The following is a 20081-nucleotide window of genomic DNA, read 5'->3' as shown; positions in this document are numbered from 1 at the left end:
AGGCAGAGACACAGGCAGAGGGAGAAGCAGGCTCCATGCAGGGAGCCCGATATGGGACTTGACCCTGGGTCTCCAGGATCAGGCCCTGGGCTGATGGTGGTGCTAAACCACTGAGCCAGGGCTGCCCTGTATGAGTTCTTTATAGATTTTTGGATATTAAACTTCCTTATCAAATACATAATTTGCAAGTATTTTCTCCCATTCTGTAGACTTCTTTTCCATTTTATTGATAATTTTCTTTGCTGTAGAGAAGCTGATGATTATTTTGATGGACTCCCACGTTTTTGCTTTTGTTGCTTTTACTTTTTGTGTCAAATTTATTTTTTTTAATTTTTATTTATTTTTGAAAGTCACACACACACACACAGAGAGAGAGAGAGGCAGAGACACAAGCAGAGGGAGAAGCAGGCTCCATGGCCCCGGAGCCCGACGTAGGATTCGATCCCGGGTCTCCAGGATCGAGCCCTGGGCCAAAGGCAGGCGCCAAACCGCTGCGCCACCCAGGGATCCCTGTGTCAAATTTAAAAAATGATCCCCAAGACTGCCTATGTTTTCTTGTAGGAGTTTTATGGTTTCAGGTCTTATGTTCAAGTCTTTAATCCATTTCAAGTTAATTTTTGTTTATGGTGTTAAGATAGCAGTACAGTTTCCTTATTTTTCATGTGACTGTCCAGTTTATCCAGCACTATTTATTGAAGATATTGTCCTTTCCCAATTATATATTCTTGGTTCTTTTTTTATAACTTAATTCACCAATTATGAGTAGGTTTATTTCTGGCTCCTAATATGTTCCATTTCTGTATGTCTTTGTGCCAATAATTACTATAGCTTTGTAGTACAGTTTAAAATCAGGGAGCATGATGACCCCAGCTTTGTTCTTTCTCAAGATCACTTTGAATATTAGGGGTCTTTTGTGGGTCTATACAAATTTTAGGATTGTTCTATTTCTATGGAAAATACATTGGAATTTTGATAGGGATCTTACTGAATCCATAGATTGCTTTAAGTTATTAGATATTTTAACCATATTAATTTTTCTTCCATTTACCTAAATCTTCAATTTCTTAATGTTTTATATATTTCATTATACAGGCCTTTTGCTTATTAATTTTTCTTCCATTTACCTAAATCTTCAATTTCTTAATGTTTTATATATTTCATTATACAGGTCTTTTGCTTCTTGATCAAATTTATTTCTAGGTATTTTTTGACACAATTTAAGTAGGATTGTGTATTTTCTTTTCAGATATTTTGTTATTTGTGTATGCAACATATTTGCATATTGATTTTGTATCCTTCAACATTACTGAATCTGTTTATTACTTTTAAAAGTTTTTTATTGATTGATTTATTTTAAAAGTTTTTTAGATGGAGTCCTTAGGGTTTTCTATATATAATATCACGTCACCTGCAAATAGTGACAGTTTTACCTCTTCCTTTCCAATTTGGATATATTTTATTTCCATTTCTTGCCTAATTGCTATTGCAAAGACTTCTGATACTATGTAGAATAAGAATGGCAAGAAGTAACATCCTTTTCTTGTTCCTGATCTCAGAGGAAAAGCTTTTGGCTTTTCATCATTGAATATGGTGTTAGTTGTGGGCTTTTCCTATATGGCCTTTATTATATTGAGGTACATTTTCTATATACCCACTTTGTTGAGAGTTTTTATCATAAATAGATATTGAATATTGTCAAATATTTTCTTCATCATTAAGGTAATATATTGATTTATATCCTTTATTTTGTTAATATAGTGTATCATGTTGACTAATTTGCAGATGTTGAAACATCTTACATCCAAGAAATATTTCCCAATATACACTACTCAGTGCTCACCACAATAAGTTTAGTGACCCTGTTGCCACACAATTATTACAATATTATCGAATATTCCCTATACTGTAACTTTCATTGCTATGACTTGTTTATGACATAAATGGAAGCTTGTACTTCTTAACTCCCTTTATGTATTTCACATGTCCCATCAACCTTTTAGAGCCACTTGTTTGTTTTCTGTATTTAAGAGTCTATTTTTTGCTTATTTGTTTCCTTGTTTTGTTTTTCAGATATCACATACGAGAGAAATCATATGGTATTTGTCTTTCTCTGACTTATTTTACTTCACACAACACTCTATAGGCCCATTTAAGTTGTTGCAAGTGGCAAGAATTCATTCTCTTTCTGGCTAGTTTATTTTATTTATATATATGTTTATTTTATTTATATATGTTTATTTTATATACACACACACACACACACACACACACCACATCTTCTTTATCCATTCACCTATTGTTGGACATTTACATTGCTTGCATATCTTGGCTGTGGTACAAAATGCTGCAATAAACATAAATGTGCATATATCTTTTCCAATTAGTGTTCTCACTTTCTTCAGGTAAATGCCTAGTAGTGTAATTACTAGATCACATGGTGTTTCTATTTTTACTATTTGAACATCATTTACTTTTTGAGGAAGCTCCATACTATATATCCCAGTGGCTACACCAGTTTACATTCTCCCTAATAGTGCAGAAGAGTTCTTCTCCAGATGTTCAACAACACTTATTTCTTGGCTTTTTGATTCTAGCCATTCTCACAGGAGTTAGATGCCATCTCACTGTGGCTTTGAAATGCATTTCCCTAATGATTACTGATGTCGAACATTTTTTTTCTTGTATCTGTTATCCATGTTTATGTCTTCTTTGAAAAATGTCCGTTTAGATCCTTTGCCTACTTTTAATTAGATTTTATTGATATTGGGTTGTATTAGTTATTTCTATATTTTATATTAACCCCTTATTGGATATTATCCATGTTTATGTCTTCTTTGAAAAATGTCCGTTTAGATCCTTTGCCTACTTTTAATTAGATTTTATTGATATTAGGTTGTATTAGTTATTTCTATATTTTATATATTAACCCCTTATTGGATATATCACTTGCAAAACTTTTGTTTTATTTAGTAGGTTGCCCTTTTATTTTGTTGAAGGTCCCCTTTACTCTACAAAAGTTATTTATTTTGTTGTTTTGCTTTGTTTTGTTTTGGTAGGTTCCCATTGTTTTTTTTTTTTTTTTTCTTCTTTTGTTTCCTTTGCTTGAGAAAACATACATAACAAAATGTTGTTTAGGCTGATGCCCAAGAGATTACAGACTATTATTTCTTCAAGTAATTTTATAGTTTCAGGTCTCATACCTAAGTGTTTAATCCTCTGGAATTTATTTTTGTGTATAATGTGAGAAAATGATTCAGTTTCATTCTTTTGCATGTAGCTGTCCAGTGTTCCTGCACCATTTGTTGAAGAGACTGTCTTTTCTCCACTGTATATTTTTGTCTTATCATGGATTAATTAGCTATATAAGGGTGGGTTTATTTCTGAGCTCTCTATTGTGTTTCATTTATCTATGTATTTTTTGTTGTTTTGTTTGTTTTGTTTTTGTGCCAACACCATACTGTTTTGATTACTATAGCTTTATAGTATATCTTGCAATATGGGATTATGATGACCTCCTGCTTTGTTCTTTCCCAAGATTGTTTTGGCTTTTCAGAGCTTTTTGTACTTACATAAAATTTTTAGTATCATTTGTTCTAGTTCTGTGAAAATTGCTGTTGGTATTTTGTTAAGAATTGCATTGAATTAGTAGATGGTGTTGTGTTCTGTGGACATTTCAACAATGATGATTATTTCAGTCCTTGAGCACAGACTATCTTTCCAATTATCTTATTGCCTTTAATTTCTTATACCAGTTTTTATATTTTTTTACAGTAGCTGTTTTCTACTTCCTTGACTGAATTTATTCCTGGGTATTTTATTCTTTTTGTTGCAATTTTAAGTTGGATTATTTTCTCATCTTTGTGCTACATAGAAATGTGACAGATTTCTGTACATTAATTTTATACCCTACAGCTTTCACTGAATATTTTTTATCAGTTCCGATTGTTTTTGATGACGTCTTTAGGGATTTCTACATATAATATCATGATATCTGCAATTAGTAACAATTTTATTTCTTCCTTACTAGTTTGGGTTTTTTTTTTTTTTTCTTGTCTAACTTCTGCAGCTAAGAATTCTAGTATTATGTTGAATAAAATTGGTGAAAATGGAGATCCTTGTCTTGCCTTGCTCCTGGTCTTAGAAGAAAAGCTTTTAATTTTTCACCATTATGTTGTTAGCTGTGGATTTTTCACATGTGACCTTTATTATGTTTGAAGTATGTTCTGTCTAGAATTACTTTGTTGAATGTTTCTATCATAAATAGATGTGGTACTTTGTCAAATCTTTATTCTACAACTGCTGAGATGTTCATACCACATTAGTTGATTTGCAAATGTTTAATCACTCCTGTATCTCTGAAATAAATCCTACTTTATCATAGTAAATGATTTTTCTTCAATGTATTGTTGAATGTAATTTGCTAATATTTTATTAAATATTTTTGTATCTAAGTTCATTAGAGATATTGGTTTGCAGTATTTCTGTTTTGTAATGTCTTTATCTGGTTTTGGTATCAGAGTAATGGTGGCCTTGTAAGATGGATTTGAAAGTTTTCTTTTATTTAGATTTTATTTATTTATTTATTTATTTATTTATTTATTTATTTATTTATTTAAGAGAGAGAGGCAGAGACACAGGCAGAGGGAGAAGCAGGCTCAACGCAGGGAGCCCAACGAGGGACTCAATCCCAGGTCCCCAGGATCAGGCCCTGGGCTGAAGGTGGCACTAAACCATTGAGCCACCCAGGCTGCTCAAGATTTGAAAGTTTTCCATCCTCTTCTGTTTTTGAAAATAGTTTTTAAAATAGGTTTAATTCGTTTAAATGTTCAGTAAAACTCACTTGTGAAGCCATTTGGTCCTTGACTTGACCAAAGTATCATATTTTACATTTTCTTAATTTTGTGTATCCATTAACTGATTTTTGTAGATATAATTGATTTTTACTACTTTTGTGTTTTAAGCTCCATCCTGGATTTGTAAGTGATTAAACTACTACCTTTACTATAGGTAAAACCTGTGAAATTCTTACCTTTTATAATTTTTTCCAGTTCTGACCTTTTCTTTCCACTTAAAGAATTCCCTCTAACATTTCTTGTAATGCTGGTTTAGTGGCAATGAACTCCTTTAACTTTTGTCTGGGAAACTCTTTATCTCTTCTTCTATTCTGAATAACATTGATGTGTAGAAATTTTTTGGTTGTATTTTTTTTTTCTTTTAGCACTTTGAATATACCATGACACTCCCATCTGGCCTGTAAAATTTCTGCTGAAAAATCAGCCGATAGCCCTCTGGGTTTTTCCTCTGATGTAACTTTTTTCTTGTTGCTTTTAAAATTCTCTATCATTACTTTTTTTCACTTTGATTATTATGTGTCTTGGTGTGGAATTCCTTGGTTAATATTATTAGGAGCTTTCTGTGCTTTCTGGATATGAATGGCTGTTTCCTTTCACAGATAGGGAAATTTTAAGCTAATCTTTATTTAAATAAATGCTCTGCCCCATTCTGTCTCTCTTTCCCTTCTGGAATCCTTATAATGTAAATGTTATTACACTTAATGATGTCACCAAGTTCTGTTAAGCTATTCTTATCCTAATTCTTTTTTTTTTTTTTTTTTTTCTCTTCAGCTTGGTTGTTTATCCTGTTTTCCAGAACAGGATCTGATCTGTTCTGTATCCTCTAATCCTCTGTTGATGCCCTCTAGTATATTATTATTATTTCAGTTATTGAATTCTTTATCTCTGGTTCCTTTTTATATTTTCTGTTTCTTTGTTGAAGTTTTCATTGAGTTTATCACTCTTTTCTCAAGTCCAGTAGGTATCTTTCTGTGTATTACTTTGAATTCTTTAGCAGGCATAGTGCTTATCTCATTTTCATTTAGCTCTGTTGCTGTGATTTTTGTCTTGTTCTTTCTTTTGGGACATATTCTTCATTTGTGTAACTTATTGTGTAACTCTGTTTCTCTATCTGAGGGAGGTCAATTATGTCTCCTGGTCTTGAAAGTAGTGGCTTTGCAAAGAAGAGACCTTATGGTGCCATGGAGTGCAATCCATTACTGCTCTCCCCACCCCGCTGCTGCCACCCGATCCAGGTGTTCCAGGAGTGACTCCAATGTGGGTGCATATGCCCTGCTATTGTGCCTGTGCCATGTTTACCTCCAGCCCAGCCAGTTGCCAATGACCTGCTTTGCCTGCTATGTGTGCACTGGGCAAGATTTGGTCCCTGTGCCATTGAGAGTCCTGTCAACCAACTTGCAGGTGGGCAATATTGATAGTCAGACACAGTTGTGGGTACACCAAATAGCAGAGCTTTCTCTCTGCACAGCCAACAGAGTCAGCTACGGGAATTGCAGGTTCACTGGTATATAGTTTTATCTCCACTCTCCCCAAGGCAAGAGGCATTGTGGAGTATTGCCAATTCCTGCTGGGTCTCCTTTCAGGGCATGTCAGGGCAAGCCGATTTGGAAGACACCTTCTGAGATGGGTGGGTTGGAGGGGGCAGGTCTACAGGGGAACACATGCAGTACTAGTAAGATAGATGGAGACTGTTAGTGTTGGATCGGACAATGTCTATCTAGGCTGGGAAAAGATAAGAGAAATGGTACCTGCCGGCACTTTTGTTCTTGGAGAAGTCTCCTGAAGCTCCCTGCCCCTGCAGCACATGTTCTAAGATTAGTAAATAAATCTCCTTCACATCTACCTCAGGCACTTTTCAAACTACTTCTGTGCTGTGTCTCAGGGCAATTTATTTATTATACTGGCTCTTTAAAGGAAGATATTCAGTTTTCTGTTTCCCTCCAGCTCTCTGGGAGTTAAGCCCACTGATTTTTAAAGTACTCTGAGTTAAGCTCCACTGATTTTTAGAAGCTCCGTAGGCAACCCCATTGGTTTTTAAGGCCAGATGTTACAGTTACTCATCTTCCCAGTGCAGGTCTCCAGTGCCAGTGCTAGGATTTGATCTTCTATTTCTCCAGCTTGTGGAGTTCCTCCCATTTGTGATTAGTCTAAGGGAAGTTTGCTTCCAGACCATGTTCCTGTCCCTCCCATCTTCGTCTCTATAATTAAATTAAATATATGATGGGGTAGTTCAAACAGCTTCCTCAATACTTGTCTAGTTCACCACTGGTGGCATGATGTGTATATTTTAAATACGTGCATGTGAGGGAAGGAGGGATATGCAAAGTAGTATGTAGATCTCAAAAGACACAAGAGCTTCAGTTAAGAGGAAGCCAAAGTGTCAAATTTATTTAACTTCTTATTTTTAAAATAATTTTAAACATATACATAAGTTCTGAAATTAGCATAGAAGTTACAAGTGTCATTTACTCAGCTTCTGCTAATGTAATATAGTTAATGTAAGATGATTTTCTAAAAGAAGAGCCATTCCTTCTCCCCTGTTTATGTATGTGTTCAATTATCAGTTTATATCGTGAAGTACACATGGATATTTTGGGGTGCTTAGGTGGCTCGGTCAGCTAAATGTCTGCCTTCAGCTCAGGTCATGATTCCACGGTCCTGGGATTGAGCCCCACATCAGGCTCTCTGCTCAGCTGGGAATCTGCTTCTCCTTCTTTCTTTGCTCCTGTTCCCACTCTCTCTCTCTCTAAAAAATAAATAAAGTATTTAAAAAATAAAAAAAGAAGAGCCATCTCTTTCTCCTTTATGCTCATGAAGTACACATGGATATTTTATTTTATGGTTTCTAATCTAAAACTAATATTATTTATTCTTCAGAGTATCCCAGCTTTAGCCTTTGGAAACTATTTCAGTGTGGCTCCTATAATCTTTTGGCATGAGTCCATCATCTTAGGAGCACTTCTTTCCTTTCTAGCACCACATGATGCCCCAGATTCATCTTATATTTTCTATGCTGCAACCCTGGAATTGAACATGTTGGGAGGATGGATAGATTTACATCTAATATGTATGTGTACCATGAATTCATATATGTCGAGTTCCAATCAACCACCACAGAGTACATTCTAAGAAAGTGAATAACCTTGTTCTCATTATCTACAATGTATTTACTTATGAAACATGAGCTACCCTAAAAGTAGTTTCAGAATTAATAAGATAAAGCCCTTTGAGAAACAAACTTAGTAACTTTAGTAAGTTTAGTAACAAATTTAGTATTTGTGTGTATTTATTTTTGTACCTAGCCTTCGGTATCCAACCAAAATTCTATTCTCCAAAGTCACTTAAGCTAGTTCCATACTTCTGTATATATTTCAGTTATGGTATTAGATAATTTGGAAATTCTTGATGTGGTTCTAGAACACCACAATAAAGGGAATGTAACAATAAAGGCATTCAATCAATATTTTGGTTACCTGCTTCATATAAAAGTTTGTACTTTATCATATAGTATATGCAATAACATTATGTCTAAAAGATAATGTACATACCTTTAATTAAAAAAGTCCTTTAAAAAATCTAACATTACGTGAGCTTTCAGCAAGTCATAATATTTTTGCTGGTGAAAGGTCTTGCCTCAGTGTTGATGGCTGGTGACTTACCAGGGTGAAGGTTGCTGAAGGTTGGGGTTTCCACAGTAATTTCTGAAAATAAGTTCTGGAAATAATTTCTGAAAATGAAGTTTGCCATATTAATTGATTTTCACTTTTATGAATTGTTTCTCTATAGCCTGAGGTACTGTTGAGAGCATTTTATCAACTATAGAATTTATTTAAAAATTGGAGTCATTTCTCTCAAACCCTGCCATGGCTTTATCAACTAAGTTTATGAAATATATGTTCTTTGCTTTCATTTTAACAGTCTTCAGAGCAACTTCACAGGAAATAGATTCCATCTCAAAAATTATTTTCTTTGGTTATCCATAAGAAGCAATTCCTCATTTATTCAAGTTTACCAGGAAATAGCAGCAATCCAGTCACATCTTCAGCCTCCACTTCTAATTTTAGTTCTCTTGCTATTTCTACCACATCTGTAGTTACTTCCTCCCCTGAAGTCCTAAATCCATCAAAGTCATCCTTGAAGGCTGTACACAACTTTTTCAAACTCCTCTTAATGTTGATACTTGACCTCTTCCCATGAATTTCAAATATCTTTTTAAAGACTTTATTTATTTATTATTTTTAGAGAGAGTGAGAGCTCAGGAAGAGGAACAGAGGAAGAGGGACAAGCAGACTCCAAGCTGAGCCCAGAGTCAGATTTGGGGCTTCATCACAGGACCCTGAAATAATGACCTGAGCCAAAACCAAGGGCCAGACACTAACCAACTGAACCACTCTGGTGTCCCTCAAATATTTTTAATGGCATACAGAATGGTGAATCCTTTTCAGAAGGTTATCAATTGACTTTGCCCAGATCCTTCAGAGAAAGCACTATTTGTGGCAGTGATAGCCTTGAGAAACGTATTTCTAAAATAATATGACTTGAAAGTCAAAATGACTCCTTTACCTTTTGTATGTTGTGTTGGCAGGCATGAAAACAACATTAATCTCTTTGTATATCTCCATCAGTGTTCTTGAATGAACAGAAACATTGTCAATGAACAGTCATATTGTGAAAGAGATCTTTATTTGAGCTGTAAATCTCAAGATTGGGCTTAATATATTCAGTAAACAATGTTATAAATAATGTGCTGTCATATAGGCTTTGTTCCATTTATAAAGCACGACACAGTAGATTTAACATTATTAAGGGCTCTAGTTTTTTGTTGTTTTGTGGGGGTTTGTTTTGTTTTGTTTTGTTTTGTTTGATTTCACAATAGCAAATGAACGTTAGGTTCAACTTCAAGTCATCAGCTGCATTAGTCTTACCAACAGAGTCATCCTTTCCCTTGTTGAAGATAGGCAATGACTTTTTTTCTAGCTATGAAAGTCCTAAGTGGCATATTCTTCTAATATGAAGCTGTTTCATCTACATTGTAAATTTGTTGTTTAGGGTAGCCACTTTCACGAATTACCTTAGTCCTTCAAGAACTTTTTCTTTCCATTCACAACTTGGCTGACAGGCCAAAACCTAGGCTTCTTGTGCCAATCTCAGCTTTGAACATGCCTTCCTCACTAAACTTAATCAGTTGTAGATTTCGATTTAAAGAGATGTATGCCTCTTCCTTTTGCTTGAACAATTAGAGACTATTACAAGGTTATTAACTGACCTAATTTCAATGTTCTGTCTCAGGGAATAGGAGGTTTCAAGGAGATGAAGTGGAATGATACTTAAATCATTAGGGCAGTCAGAATGCATACATTTATTACATTCTCCATCTTGTATGGGCTTAATTCATGCCTCCCTAAGAGAGTTAGAATAGTAACAACAAAGATCACTGATCACAGATTACTGTAGCAATTAGAATTATAATAAAAATTCAGAATATTGAGAAATTGCCAAAGCATTACACAGAGACAAAAGAGAAAAAATACTGTTTGAAAAATGGTGCCAATACATTTGCTTCATCCAGGGTTGCCACTAACCTTGGAATTATAAAAATAAATAAAGAAAAGAAAAAACAGAAAAATAAAGTTTCTGTGAAGCACAATGAAACAAAGCACAATAAGTGAAGTATGCTTGTTTTATTCATAGGTAGTCTAAGTGGTCATATATGTTACATTTTTACTTTTCACGTTTGATTTTTTTCATACCTACACAATGTGGCTTGTGCAAATGCCAAATTATGTTTATAGAAGACATGGATGGATGGATGGATGGATGGATGGATGGAAGAATTAATATACAAATATACAGAAATGTTAAGCTGTTTGGTCTCTCAAATCATGTACCTATTTTGGTGACTAATAGATGTATATCCTCATATTCTTTGAACATTACAGAGCATGTCATCTCTTGATATTCTGTGTGTGTGTGTGTGTGTGAGAGAGAGAGAGAGAGACAGAGAGAGAGAGAGAGAGACAGAGAGAGAGAAAAAAACATACAGACAGAGATCAAGCAAACAAGACAAGATGGGACAATAAATATTTCCGGTTCTGGTGCTTTCTTCATGTATTACATCCTCTGGCCTAGTTCCACTAGATTCTCTTTACTGCCTGCTCGTATTTAAAGTTTGCCTCAGGGCAGCCTGGGTGGCTCAGTGGTTTAACTCCACCTTAGGTAGGCCCAGGGCATGATCCTGGAGACACGGGATCGAGTCCCAAGTCGGTCTCCCTGCAGGGAGCCTGTTTCTCCCTCTGCTTCTGTCTCTGCCTCTCTCTCTCTATCTGTGTGTCTCTCATGAATAAATAAATATTATTTTTTTAAAAAATAAGAGACATAAAACATGTTTATAAATAAATAAATAAATAAATAAATAAATAAATAAAGTGTGCCTCAGATGGTATACATCACTTTATTTGTTTTTTAATGCCATACTCTGAATTGAATGTTATTAGGTTCCTGGTCTAGTTATTCATATTAAACTTCCTAATGACATTAATAGTGTATCCTTTTGAAGCTAAATTGAAACATTCACAGCTTTAGGGATCCCTGGGTGGCTCAGTGGGTTAGCCCCTGCCTTCAGTCCAGGGCAAGATCCTGGAGACCTGGGATCGAGTCCCACATTGGGCTCCGTGCATTGAGCCTGCTTCTTCCTCTGCCTGTGTCTCTGCCTCTCTCTCTGTGTGTCTCTCATGAATAAACAAATAAAATCTTAAAAAAAAGAAACATTCACAGCTTTAGTTGTTAGAAAATAAATATTTTTAATTAAAAATTGTGATTGAGTAAACAAAAGATTAATTTTGCTACTTCATGGCCTCAACATCCAAAGTCTGTCATAAGAATAGGAATTAAAAAAAAAAAAAAAAAAAAAAGAATAGGAATTCAGATCCAGACAGATCTAACAGCAGGGGGAGGTACTTGCATTGGGCAAAAAATTGAGGAGAAAATACTCCATGCATTAAAATATTTACTTCAGTTTCTATCACTGAATGTTACACTTGCCTCAGGTTCAAATAAAATTTATTAAGTTATAATTGCTGAACCTGCTTGAATTTTCAATTTTGACATTTTATCCATCATAATTTATTTTTCATTAATCTTGATGTTAAAATACACATTACATATTTATCTTGATTACTGAGCTTTAGTAGTGTATCCTTAAATTTTGCCCTGGCAGTAAGTTCTTCATTCATCTCATTGTAACCCAACCTTTTTCAGTCTCCCTTTTTTTATTTTCTGTATGTGAAATAGTAAATTTTGACATTAGCCATAAGGTATCCAGAGTACATATGTTGGTTGACATTAGCCATAAGATATCCAAGGTGTGTGTGTGTGTGTATGTGTGTGTGTATACATGTGCAATACTAAGAGGAATAATATCAACATAAAACAACAAACAGGCCTTCTTCTAATAATCTATGTCCTCTAGAAAATGTCATAATATCAAATATTTACAAAATATTTGAGTCAATTCTTTCTAAAAAAGCAAATAGTAAAATCACAGTATCTCAAATCAAAGAGTATAAAAGAAAATTTATGAGGCTTCTGTAATTTAATGACAGAAACATATGAGAATTCTATTATAGAAGTGAAGACATTAATTATAGATTTCTTGTCAGGAGAGATGAATGCATGTCTAACTGTGATGTAAGAGGGTCATGTATTAGCCACATTCTTTTATCTTAACAAGCAAGAATTTTCTATTAAATTTTACATTATTAAATATGAAAAGAATACAAATCTATGACTGCCCAGATTGCTAAATATTACTTTAAATACCACTCAGAAATAAATAAATAAATAAATAAATACCACTCAGATATTTTGAAATCTCAAGTGTATTTTGATTAATATCCTTAATCTGGTAAAGTATATTAAGTTGATGACTTATTCTGCTCCATGCCACCCCAGCTTCCCTCTTCACAATCCAATAATCTTATCTTTAATAAAATTTTATTTACTGTAGTATTGGTTTCCTAAAAATATCTAAAGAGGAAAAAAATTTTCATCTGATCCTGTTGTCAGTTTAATGTCATGCAGCTGAGATGGCACTTACTTGAAGTTTCCATTCCAATATTCAAGACCCCTGGTGTTAATTAAGAAATGAATTAAAACTAAAGTGACATTAAAATTCTCTCTTAAAAAAAATGTTCTTTAATACTAACATTACATGACATCTGGACATCATAGATTATGGCAAATTAGGAAGCTTAAAGGTTTGGTCCTTCCACTGAGACAATTATTGAACTAGCAAGAACTGTTTGAAGAAACTATTTTGAAACTCAAGAATCTAGTTGAATATTTTAAGCTTTCAGGGAAATTCTTGATTAAAAAAAGACTCGAAGTCCAGTAAATTTTCAATTTCTTTTTGTAACTCCATTCCCTATCCCTATGGGCACATCAGACCACAATCCTACTGTGACTTGCTGGTGCCAGGGTGGGGAAATAGGGATTTTTTCCTCCAAAATTCTGGCTTTCACACTTTGGTTGTTGCCACTGATTCCTGAAAAGCTGGCACAGAAGCAGGCCATTGGTTTAATCCACGTGGGCTTAAGTGGCCACTGATAGAAAAGAACTTAAAGAAAAAGACTTTTAAAGTGTTTTTTATTTCTTTTATTTCTTTCTTTCCCTTCTTCCCTTTCCCCTTTCCCCTTTCCCCTTTCCCTTTCCCTTTCCCTTTCCCTTTCCCTTTCCCTTTCCCTTTCCCTTTCCCTTTCCCTTTCCCTTCCTTCCTTCCTTTCTTCTTTCTTCTTTCTTTCTTTCTTTCTTTCTTTCTTTCTTTCTTTCTTTCTTTCTTTCTTTCTTTCTTTCTTTCCTTTCTTTCTTATCGAATCCAGGCATTTAAGGGAATTAAAATGGGGCCTGGGGAGATAATGGAACAGAGGACTCAGTGAACACACACAAACAGAAAATACTCTTTGCAAAAATAGTTTGGGAAAGGTCACTGAATTGCAGTCTCCATCAGGTAGCAACAGCAATCTTGGGTGGGGGTGGGATGAAATGATGATATTAAAAATATTCATTTTTCAACATATAATTATAAAACATACCAAAAAAACATTAAAGTATAGCTCAGACATTGGACTTACTCTATAAAGACAAACCATGCAAATGTGCTGAAAGACCTAAAGAAAATCAGGAAGTAAAGAATAAAGAATGGCACACAAAGCCTAAGGGACATATGGGACACTATTAAGTGTATTATCTTGTACATTATGGGAATCTCAAGAAGAAAAAAGAAAAAAAGAAAGAGAGGAAAAGGGCCACAAGGAATATCTGAAGAAATAATGGGTGAAACCTCATAAATATGATGAAAGATATGAATTTGGGGCAGCCCCGGTGGTGCAGCGGTTTAGTGCCACCTTCAGCCCAGGGTGTGATCCTGGGGACCTGGGATCGAGTCCCACATCAGGCTCCCTGCATGGAGCCTGCTTCTCCTTCTGCCCTCCCCCCCCCTCCGTCTCTAATGAATAAATAAATAAAATCTTTAAAAAAAAAAGAGAAAACTAAACTTAAAGTCAGGAAAAGGAAGGACATGAATATTGGAGCAGAGACAAAAACTAAGAGTATAGAAAAACAAGAGAGAATCAACAAAAACAAAGTTGGCAGTTTGCAAGTATTAACAAAGTTGAAAGAATTTTTGCTAGAATGACTACAAATTTAAAAAAAAGCTCAAAGAACTAAAAATATAAATGAAAGTGGGGCCTTACAACTGACTTAACACCAAAATATTTTTTCTTTAAGTTTTGATTTAAAATCCAGTTATTGGTATCAGGTGTAGAGTAGTTATTCAACACTTGTGTATAGAACTCAGTGCTTATGGTTACCTGGTAACCATCAGTCTGTTCTCTACAGTTTTTCTTCATTTCCTCTCTCTCCCCCTTCCCCAAGTCTGTTTGTTTTGTTCTTTAAATTCCATATATGAGTGACACCATATGCTATTTTTCTTTCTCTGGCTTAGTTCACTTAACATAATTTCTAGCTTCATCCACATCATTGCAAATGGCAAGATTACATTCTTATTTTTATGGATGAGTAATATTCCATTGTGTGTGTCTGTATCTCATTTTTAGTTTTGATTTGTATTTCCCTGATGATGAGTGGTGCTGAGCATCTTTTCATGTGTCTGTTGGCCATCTGTATGCCTTCTTTGGAAAAATGTCTTTTTGTGTCTTCTGCCAATTTCTTAACTCGATTATTTCACCATTTGTGGAAGAGATTGTCTCACTTCCAGTGAATATTTTTTTATGCTTTGTCTAAGATTAATTGACCACATAGTTGTGGGTTCACTTCTGAGTCTTCTATTTTTTTTCCACTGATCTATTTCTGTGCCAGTACCATACTGTCTTGATCACTACAGCTTTGTAATACAGCTTGACAGGAGGAATATTGGAGCAGAGACAAAAAATAAGAGTGTAGAAAAGCAATAGAGAGTCAACAAAAACAAAAGTTGGTGATTTGCTAGTATTAACAAAGTTGAAAGAATTTTTGCTAGAATGACTAAGAATAAAAACTTGAAGTCCAGCTTTGCTTTTCTATTTCAAGATTGCTTTGGCTGTTTGGGGTCTTTTATGGTTCCATGTAAATTTTAAGATTGCTTGTTCTAGCTCTGTGAAAAATGCTGATAGCATTTTGATGGGATTTCTTTGGGTAATATATAGAACTTGGTAATATTTGTTCTCCCAATCTATAAGACTGGAATGTTTTTCCTTTTCTTGTGTATTCCCCAATTTCTTTCATAAGTGTTCTATAGTTTTTAGAGTACAGATCTTTTACCTCTGCAGTTAGGTTTATTACTAGGTATCTTGTGAGTTTTCATGTAATTGTAAATAAATGAGATTGATTCCTTCATTTCTCTTCTTCCTGCTTCATTAGCAGTGTAGAGAAATGCAACTCAATTCCGTATGTTGATTTTTGTATCCTGCAATATTACTGAATTTGTGTTTCAGTTCCAGCAATATTTTTGTGGCATCTTTCAGGTTTGCTTGCTATATATAGGATCATGTATCTCCAAATAGTAAAAGTTTGACTTCCTTGTCAATTTAAATGCCTTTCATTTTGTTGTTGTTGCTGTCATCATCAGATTACTAAGTCTAGGACTTCCAGAACTATAGTTAAATAGCAGTGGTGAGAGTTGACATCCCTGTCTTGTTCTTTACTATAGAGTAAAATCTCTGTTTTTCCTCATTAAGGTTGATACTAACTGTGGGTTTTACATATATGGACTTTATGATGCTGAGGTATGTTCCCTCTAACCCAATTCTGCTGAAAGTTTTTTTTTTTTCATGAATGGATGCTGTACTTTCTCAAATACTTTTTCTGCAACTATTGAGAGGGTCATATGATTCTTATACTTTCTCTTATTAATGTGCTGTATCACATTGATTTGTCGATATTGAACCATCCTTGTAGCCTAGGAATAAATCCTATTTGATTGTGGTGAATGATTTTTTTTAATATATTGTTGGATTTGATTTGCTAGTATTTTGTTGAGAATTTTTTCATCCATGTTCATCAGTGATGTTGGCCTATAGTTTTATTTTTTTAGTGGGTTCTTTTCTGGTTTTGGAATCAGGGTAGCGCTGGTCTCACAGAATTAGTTTGGAAGTTTTCCTTCCTTTTCCACTTTTTGGAATAGTATGATAAATATAGGTATTAACTCATTTCTCAGTGTTTGGTAGAGGAGCTCCTGGGTGGCACACTCAGTTAAGCATCCAATTCTTGGTTTCCACTCAGGTCATGATTTCAGTATTGTTAACTTATGGTTGTACTTTCAGTGTCGTGACTTCAGGGTCATCAGATTGTGCCCTGCCTCAGCCTCATGTGGAGTCTGCTGAAATTTCTCTTTCTGCTCTTCCTCTGGCCCTCCCCCAGCTGTGTTCTGTCTCTCTAAAATAAATAAATCTTTATTTATTTATTCATGAGAGACAGAGAGAGAGGCAGAGACACAGGCAGAGGGAGAAGCAGACTCCCTGTGGGGAGCCTGATGCAGGACTCCATTCCAGGACCCTGGGATCATGACCTGAGCCAAAGGCAGATGCTCAACCACTAAGCCACTCAACTGCCCCTACAGGTCCTGTTTTTTAATCCATTCTGACATTTTACGTCCTTCAATTAGAGTGTTTTGTCCATTTACATTCAGAGTAATTATTGATAGATATGTCTTTAGTGCCATTTTATCACTTGCGTTTCATTGTTTCCGGAGATTTTCTCTGATCCTTGCTTGTCTTTGTCATGTTTGGCTTTCCTTTCCACTAATTTCTTGCAGAGCTGTTATAATGGTCACAAACTCCTTTAATTTCTGTTTGTCTGGAAAAATGTTTATCTCTACTTCTATTCAGTATGATAACCTTGCTGGATAGAGTATTCTTGATTCAGATTTTTCCCACTTTCAATATATCATTTCACTCCCTTCTGGGTAGCCAAGTTTCTGTTGAAAGATCTGCAGCTAGCCTTATGGGTCTTCCTTTATTTTTTAGGGACTTATTTTGTCTTATTTTACATTATTTTATCTTTTATAACACTTATTCACTCCTCTGTTTCTTCTAATATTGTGTTCATTACATCAAAGCTATTTCAATTCTCAGTTATTACATTTTTTTCATTTCTGATCAATTCTTTTTTTTTTTTTTAACTCTTTCATCTCTGCTGCAAGGGTCTCAGTGATGCCTTCTATTTTTTTTTCTCAAGTCCAGTGAGTATCCTTATATAATTGTTGCTTTAAATTCTCTGTCAGGCATATTACTTATATCTGTTGTGTTTAGATTTCTTGCCATAGCCTCTTATCTTTTTTCTTTCATTTGGGATAAATTCCTCTATATTGGCATTTTTGTCTAAATCTGTTTTCTGTGTTTCAGAAAAGCCTATTATGTCTACTGCTTCGGAGAGTAATGGCTTTATGAAGATGAGCTTATATAGTGTCCAGGGCCTGAAGCTTCCGGGAGTTTCCTTGATGTGCTCTGTGTGTATTTTGCTGTTTTGTTTTGGCTGTTCTGTCCTTCAGGCTGGTTGTCTACAGAGGTTCTCCTCCCCTTCAGTGGGCAGTGTTTGGTCTTTGGCTAGAATGTGTTGAGTTTTACCTAGGTGTTCTCTGGTCTGCTACTTAAATGAGACCTGATACTATTCCTACTAAAACTGAAGCCCTGCTGAACTCTGGTTGGGAGACATGCTGTGGGAAGCTGTCTGCTGGTCTTCTGGAGAAGGGGCCCACAGTGCAGGAACTAAGGCAAACCTGACTGAGAATGGCAGTACCACCAAGCACAGGAAGTGGAACTTGATGTAGCTAGTTCGGCAGCCAGTGTGGAGGCTGAGCTGCTTTCTGCTGGTTGCTCTGCATTTATGCTGAGGGGCAGGGGAGAAAAATGTTGCCAGACAGCTCCTTTGTCCCCAGAGAGCTGTCTCTGTGAATGTTGCCTCTGAGGTATGTGCTCCAAGAAGGGTGAACAGTCTCCTCACTGTGTCTCAGGAGTTTTTCAGATGGCTGTTTCCAGGCAGTTGCCCCACCCCCAACTCAAATCCGCCAACCCCCCATCTAGGGTTGTTTACCTGCCTTCTCTCTAGGAGCAGGGTAATGCATTCAGGGTTCTATTCCAGCCAAGCCACAGACTAAAAACTCCAGTCTTTAAGTCCCACTGGTTGAAAGAATTCATGTAAATCAGCCTCTCTCATTTTCCCACCTCAAGGCTTTGGGGCACTTGTTCTTATGCATTCCTCTATGTGCTCCTCCCTCATGCATGTCTTTCTCTGTGACCACAACTCCTTCTCTGCAGCACCTGTGGTCTTGCATCTCTGCACTTCCTACTTTCCTCAATGTGGCTTCTCTCCCTGTGGAGTTCATTCTGTCACTCTTCAGGTTGATTTCTGGGGTGTTTAGGATGATTTGATAGTTACACAGTTGTATTCAAGGGATGAGACAAGCCTAAGGCCCTCCTACTCTGCCACTGTCTTAGCTCCTCTCTTACACTGAAAGAATTATAACACATTACTATGAAAAAATTGTGTGTTAATAGATTTAGATAATTGAGATGATAATGGACGCATTCCTATAAACACACAAATTACCAAAACTGAATCATTAAGAAATAGAACTCAAGACACCTTTAAGTGTGGATATGTAATCAAAATCTCCCAACCAAGTCCAGGACCAAATGGCTCCAATGGTGAACCTCCCAAACAGTTAAATAATTAACACCAATCCCATTTAAAACTTTATAAGAAATGGAAGAGGAGAGAACACATTATTTAAGACTAAATTATCATTATTCCAAAGTCAGATATAAGAATTACAAAAAAGAGAAAGAAAAGAAAATAACAGATTAATACCCCTTATGAATTTTCTCAAGAAAGGTACCAAAAAGCTGAATCAATAGCAAATTGAAAAGATTACACATCATGAATAAGATTTATCAAAATAATGAAATAGTAGTTCAAAATAGAAAAAAATACATTATACACTAATAGAATAAAAAATCACTCTGATAAAAAGCATTTCACAAAGTTCAATACATTTTTAGGAAGAAAACAGCAAACTAGGAATAGCTGGGAATATCCTTATTATAATAAAAATGATCAATGGATTTTTTCATCCTTAAGGGTGAAAATTTGAAATATTTCCCCCTAAGATTAGGAGAGCAAGAATACTCATTTTACCTACTGTTATTTTAACATTGTAATGTAAGTACTAGCCAGAGCAATTAGGCAAGGGAAATAAATAAAAGGGAGGAAGTCATACAAATTGGAAATGAGAAAACTGTATTTATTTTTTTTTAATTTTTTAAGGTATTTATTTATTTATTTATTTATTTATTTATTTATTTATTTATTTATGATAGTCACAGAGAGAGAGAGAGAGGCAGAGACACAGGCAGAGGGAGAAGTGGGCTCCATGCACCGGGAGCCCGATGTGGGATTCGATCCCCGGTCTCCAGGATCACGCCCTGGGCCAAAGGCAGGCGCCAAACTGCTGCGCCATCCAGGGATCCCGAGAAAACTGTATTTATAACACAATACAGATGACAAGAATATATATATTCACAACATACAGAAATCTGTAATAATACAGAGATTATGAAAGAATTAGAAAATCTGGCAAATGGCGAGTTGATAGAATACAACATTTAAGATAATACAATTAAATCAGGTAGAGTTCAGATTATCTATCATAAGGCATTCTTAATTTTCCATGACAAA

General features: G+C 35.2%; 1 long non-coding RNA gene across 9 annotated transcripts in view; it reads right to left on the bottom strand.

The window, feature by feature from the left end:
• The window catches only part of LOC144302682 (uncharacterized), a 488681-nt gene that overhangs the window by 324433 nt on the left and 144167 nt on the right, over positions 1–20081 (bottom strand). Inside the window, exons 4-5 of one of the 9 annotated variants that reach the window (XR_013369681.1) lie at positions 8513–8580; positions 7364–7599 (exon numbers count right to left, since the gene is read on the bottom strand). The exons of 7 other annotated variants lie outside the window; for them this stretch is intronic. This is a non-coding gene — a long non-coding RNA (uncharacterized LOC144302682). Of the gene's footprint in view, positions 1–7363; positions 7600–8512; positions 8581–20081 lie in introns of those variants that run through there. One more of the 9 variants, XR_013369684.1, reaches the window with a different exon arrangement.

This window comes from Canis aureus, chromosome 2, assembly GCF_053574225.1.
Source record: "Canis aureus isolate CA01 chromosome 2, VMU_Caureus_v.1.0, whole genome shotgun sequence".
NCBI classification, from domain to species: Eukaryota; Metazoa; Chordata; class Mammalia; order Carnivora; family Canidae; genus Canis; species Canis aureus.
This window is presented reverse-complemented; position numbering and strand designations above follow the sequence as displayed.